Source organism: Saccopteryx leptura, chromosome 12, assembly GCF_036850995.1.
Source record: "Saccopteryx leptura isolate mSacLep1 chromosome 12, mSacLep1_pri_phased_curated, whole genome shotgun sequence".
NCBI lineage: Eukaryota > Metazoa > Chordata > Mammalia > Chiroptera > Emballonuridae > Saccopteryx > Saccopteryx leptura.
The window spans coordinates 31,326,550-31,332,784 of NC_089514.1; the positions used below are offsets into that span (position 1 = coordinate 31,326,550).

General features: G+C 36.6%; 1 non-coding gene across 1 annotated transcript; it reads left to right on the forward strand.

The window, feature by feature from the left end:
- Positions 1–4,019: 4,019 nt before the first annotated feature.
- TRNAP-GGG (transfer RNA proline (anticodon GGG)) lies at positions 4,020–4,095 on the forward strand. Its single transcript has one exon. It is a non-coding gene; the product is annotated as a tRNA-Pro (tRNA).
- The last annotated feature ends 2,140 nt before the right edge of the window (positions 4,096–6,235 follow it).

Below are 6,235 nucleotides of genomic sequence, written 5' to 3' on the forward strand. Positions count from 1 at the left end.
TGAAAGTAGAAAACTATCTTACTCCACACACAAAAATTAACTCAAAATAGACTAAAGACTTCGATGCAGGACCTAAAAGAATAAAATACATAGATGAGAACATAGGTGGTAAGCTTCTTGACATCTGGTCTTCATGATGTGTTTGTGGATCCAACTTTCACAGTAAGAGAAACAAACGAAAACAAGGGGGATTACATCCAACTTCTGCACAGAAGGAAACTACCAACTGAACAAAAAGACAAGCTACTAAACAGGAAAATGTATTTGCAAATCATATATCTGATAAGGAGTTAATATCCCAAACATATAAAGAACTCACACATTTCAACAACAGCAAAAACAAACAACCCAATTAAAAAGAGAAGAGAATCTGAATAGACGATTTTCCAACAAAAACATACAGATGAACACAGCAGGCATGTGAAAAAAAGTTCAACACCACTAACTAGTATGAAAATGCAAACCAAAACCACAATGAGATATCACCTCACACCTATTAAAATGATTATCATTAAAAGGACAGGAACCAGTAAGTGTTGTAGGGGATGGAAAGAAATGGGAAACTTGTACACTGCTGGTAGAAATGTGAATTCGTACAATTACTATAGAAAACAATATGAAGATTCTTCAAACAATTAAGTATAGAACCACCATATGATCCAGATATTCCACTTTTGCGTATGTATCTGAAGAATATGAAAACATTAATTCAAATAGGTGTTTGTTGCAGCCTTAGTTACAATAGCCAAAAAATAAAAACAGGCTAAGTGTTCATCTATATCTATCCATCTATCTACCTATCTTCTTTATCCATTCATCTATTTATATATAATCGTGTGTGTGTGTGTGTGTGTGTGTGTGTGTGTGTGTGTGTGTATCTCCTGCCATTTGCAACAACATAGATGGGCCATGAAAGTATTATGCTAAATAAAATACATTATATGGAAAAAGACAAATACCATATGATTTCACTTACTTATGGAATATAAAAAGAAAACAAAAACAAACTTATAGAAGAGCTAACATTTAGTGGTTACCAGAGGGGAAGGGAGGTAGAGGGAGAGTGTAGAGAGTATAATGGGTAAAGGGGCTTAATTGTATGGTGACAGGTGGAAATTAGACTTTCGGTGATGAGCATAAAGTAGTACATACAGATGTCAATTTATAATGTTGCACAACTGAAACATATAATGTTATAAACTAATATCTCATAAACTACATTTTAAAAAATCAATGTCACAAAGATTTGACGTACAGCATAGAGAATAGCCAATTTTATCGTAATAACCTTTAAGAAAAGGAATACCAATTGGTAATATGATATAAGGAGAAATGATACATTTTTTAATTAACTACTTTTTATGGAAATACCGATCCATGCTTGTGGTTTTAAAAAATTAGGCACTATTACCACCAATTTCTTGTGTATTTTTAAAGAGGAAATGTGTGCAAACAAGTATATGATACTATTTGTTTACAAATGAGAACATACTATACCTTTCTTTTTCCACTTGGTAAAATATTTTAGAGATTACTTCCCATTAATACATAAGTCTTTTTAACATCTATGTCATATCTTTTTATATGAATGGATCTTAATTTAACCAGCCTCATCATTTTATATGTATTGAGGTTATTTCTGATCTTTTCATATAAATAAGGTTGTAATGGAGCATTTATTTTTGCACTTATATATCTGTAGGGAAAATTCTTAAAAGGAGAGTGTGCTTTCACCAATTCATACACTCTCTTTTTTCTGATGTACAAGAGTCAGACTTGTCATTTTAAAGGTGTTATCCAGAGGGTAATGTCATTATCCAAATAAATAATTCTAAAAACATTTAACCTATTAGTAGGAAAAGATAAATATCGAATGAACCCTGACCTTGTATGAAAACACATCTCAAATTTTTTTCCCCCACTGCTTTTTCTGGAGATTTCAACCAGTTGACATTACCACAGAATAATTTATTCATGATTTCCAAAGTGACTTAATTAATTTTGAGGGTTTACAGATATCTCATAGACTTAAAATAGGAGAATAAATGGCTGCTTAAAATACCAGAATAAATTCCATCAGCAGAAATTTATGAGGAAAAAAATGATGTTTTTCAAATGTTCCCCATCTGTAGTTTCAAGTCTCATCTCTCATTCTCATTACCTTATTGTTTTTTAAAATGTCTTATGGGTCCTCTGTGAAATACTGAAGGTTACTGGATGTATGATTTATTTTTGCAAATCAAATGTTTCTTTAAAATTCAACAAATTTAGAATGAGTTTTAATTAAGCAGACAAGCTTTCAGAACTCATTTTAAAACATGCATGATAATTAGAGAACATCAAAGAATATTGTTACATTCTAAACAGTAAACAAGAATTGTTAATGATTTAACAAATTCCAAATGTTATTTCATAGTACAGAATACTGAAGCTTGTTTTTTCAAAACAAGTAAAGATTAAACGAGTGATTTCTCAATCCCTCTTCTCAAAAAAATAGTTTCATCAAAGACTGAATCTATCATTGCAAGGGTCAAAGTTCCTGGAAATTTGGCGCTTGAGAGAGACATTAGGTATCTTTCTATCTACCAGCAGATAAAGAAACTGACTTAGCCAAACACAAATTCCATGTTGTGTTTGGTTATCAACAGGCTGAACAATTTTCCTGGCTCTCACTATCCATCACTTTCTACTACATTTTGTTGTATCTACATTAATACGTGTAAAGGCACTTATAACACTATCTAATATACTGTAGTATATTATTTTTTACATTGACATTTGAATATTTTTTAAGGTTGAGAATCACTGTGATAGATAAGCAATAAGAATACCCCAATTAATTAGGGGTGGAGGAAGGTTCTCTCTCTGTGTCTCAGGAGTCCATGTTCTGGTAGAAAAAGCACAAACCCATGGTTAGAAATAGCTCTGGGGCAAGACTCGGAAATCCTGCTAGCCCTTCTCACTGGGCTTCTTAGGAGTGATGGCACGTCTGTCCCATTATATCATTGTTACCCTAAGATCTACCACATTTTAATTATAATTATAATCCATTTATAAGTATTAAAATGTCTTCATTACTGTATTTGATACTTCTATTAAATTGTGAGGCAGACACTATCTCCATTTCTAATTGGGGAACTCATAGTTAAGAGAGGGTGACTTGCCCAAAGCCTCACAGTCCGAAGTTGTACAACTGGGACTACGACCCCAGGCTTCTGTCCTTTTAGTCCAATGACTTATAATAGTAATCAATCTGAATTGCACAAATGCCAAATATTTAGTTTTCTGGGAATTCTGAGGTCACTTTACAAGGAAGATCCTTCCGTGGAAGTTTGGGTAAGCTAAATGTCCAAATTATAGCATGCTTTCTTGGAAAGGGAAAATAGTAGCGCCCAAAATTCCATGGACGTGCTTGCGGCTGTTAGTGAACTGTGAGGATGGCATTTTGCTAGAAGCATGAAACCACAGTCAGCTTTGAGTTCCTCAGTTTGTTTGTTCCATTCCTTGTCATGGGGATAAGGAGACTTGAAAATGAAATATCACCGAAATTGAAATTAAATGTGCCTGGAAGGAAGTTTACTAAAATGTAACCAGTCTCTGGATGGTTGGATTACAAGTTAATTGTGTTTTCTTTTTCTGTATTTTCCACATTTTCTATAATAATAATGTTACTTTGCTAGTCAGAAATTATATAATGCATCTCTAGCTATATATACTTCCCAACCTATTCAAAAAAGGAATTCATACTTTCTTAAGCAGAATACTTGGATTGACAGATGCTTGAACTTCTCCCAACACATGAGCATCCTTTAAAATAAAAAGTCAATCTGTGAATAAGCTAAAGAATTCATTTGGGCATTTATTTATTCTTCTAACAAATATTTATTGACACCTGATATGCCAGGCATGCTTAGGCACTGGGAATGCAGCACTGAACAAGACATAAAAATTCTTGCCTTCATGGGCCTTTCAGTTTAGAAGGGGGAACAGACCAAAGGAAAAAAAAAAGATCAAGATTGGCCCTGGCCAGTTGGCTCAGCGGTAGAGCGTCGGCCTGGGGTGCGGGGGACCCGGGTTCGATTTCCGGCCAGGGCACATGGGAGAAGCGCCCATTTGCTTCTCCACCCCCCCTCCTTCCTCTCTGTCTCTCTCTTCCCCTCCCGCAGCTAAGGCTCCATTGGAGCAAAGATGGCCCGGGCGCTGGGGATGGCTCCTTGGCCTCTGCCCCAGGCACTAGAGTGGCTCTAGTCGTGGCAGAGCGACGCCCCCTGGTGGGCAGAGCATTGCCCCTGGTGGGCGTGCCGGGTGGATCCCGGTCGGGCGCATGCGGGAGTCTGTCTGACTGTCTCTCCCTGTTTCCATCTTCAGAAAAATAAAAAAAATTTAAAAATTTAAAAAAAAAAGATCAAGATTGTGTATCATATATATTAAGTGGTACTAAATAATTAAAAGTAAAATAAAGCAGGAAAGAATAGAGTGCTTAAGGTGGGGGCATTTTTGGATAGGTATTCAGGGAAGTTGTCACCAAGAAGGTGACTTAAAAGAGGTGAGGTAGGGAGCCTGATGGGTTTCTGAAGGACGAGAAATTCAGACAGAGAGCAGTGAGCGTACAGGTTTGAGGTAGGAGTGTACTCAACATGGTCAAGAAACAGCAAGGTAGCTAGAGAGTCTAGAAGAACACAAACAGCAGGGAGAAGAGTAGGAGACACTGTCAGCAAGAAAGGAATATGATCTGACTTGTGTCACTTTGGCTGCTGTGGTAAAGATAGGTGGAAGGCAGACACATAAACAAGGAAGGAAAAAGGAGAAAAAAATGGGGACTATTATATTACCTAGGGAAGTAGAGTTGGTGGCTTGAACCAGGATGGTAGGAATGGAGGTTGTGAGAGTAGCTTCTCAATATATTTTGAAGGAAGGGCCAACAGAAATTGCTTATGGATGAATGAGGGTTGTAAGAGAGATAGTCAACGGTGAATTTTCCAACTGAACAACTAGGAAATTAAAATAGTCGTTTTCTAATTAGATAAAGGGGACTATGAGAAAAGCAGATTTGAGGTGGACAAAACTAGAAGCTTATTTTTGGACACGATACATTTGAGGTACCTAACCTTTATCAAAGTTGAAATGTTAATCTGACCCTTGGATATACTTGTTGGGAGCTCAAGGGAGTGATCTGAGCTATAATTAGGAGTCGTGAGCACGCAGATGACACATAAATCCATGAGGCCAGATGGGAGCAATGAGGAGCATGGGAGACTAGATAAGAGTGCAGACCCATGAGTCCCACCTACACACAGGGAGCAGGGAATGAGGAGAACCAGGAGGCAACCTGTCCTGGAAGCCAAGAGAAAAAATAGTTTCAAGAAGAAGGGCACAATCGGTTGGTAGTAAATGAAATGCTGCTGAAAGTAATTGTTTTTGAGACCAATTATTTCATAGAAAATTTTGAATATTGTTTGTTCCAGGGATTAACAACTATACCAGAATAAAAGCATTTTAGAGGCCATGGTACAATGGAAGATGGAAGGAGGAAATGGAAGGTTGATATGATGGTCAACACCACCACTTACTGACTATGTGATCTGGGAAAGTCATTTAACCCCTTCAACCCAGATTCCCATTGTAAGAAGTCCTACTAGCTGTCACATCTGTTGCTATGGGGAATAATGGAAATAAAATCCAACCATTCTTCTTAACAAACAATTTGCACCCAATAACTGTTAGCTTTCTTTTTGTTACTAAATAGCACAACAGTTTGGATTAGTCTATCGGACAAAAATATGGACTGATCCTATAAAATATTTTGGACTCTAAAATTGGTCTGTGGCAACCCAATTCCCATTTTCCTCCTCTTTCTAATTACTCAGCTGCTAAATGTATGTCCCTTGCTAAACTCTTATCTCAGTTTTTCAAACTAAACCCCCCCAAACTGAGGAATATTTATAAAATAACTGGCTCACGTTCTCCGAATCCTTAATGTCATGAGTGCAAAACCAAACAAAATGGCTTAGGAATTGTTCCAAATTAAAGGAGAATAAAAACCACGATAAATAATTACAGTCTGTGGCCCTAGGCTGGGTCCGGTATTGTTAGGGATGGGTCTGCTATCAAAAACATAACAAGGACAGTTGATAAAACTGGAGTATGGACTATGTATTGTTAATACATTAATAATGTTAAATGCCCTGAATTTGATAACTGTGTATGGGTGTCTAAGGAAATACCCTTGATTTAG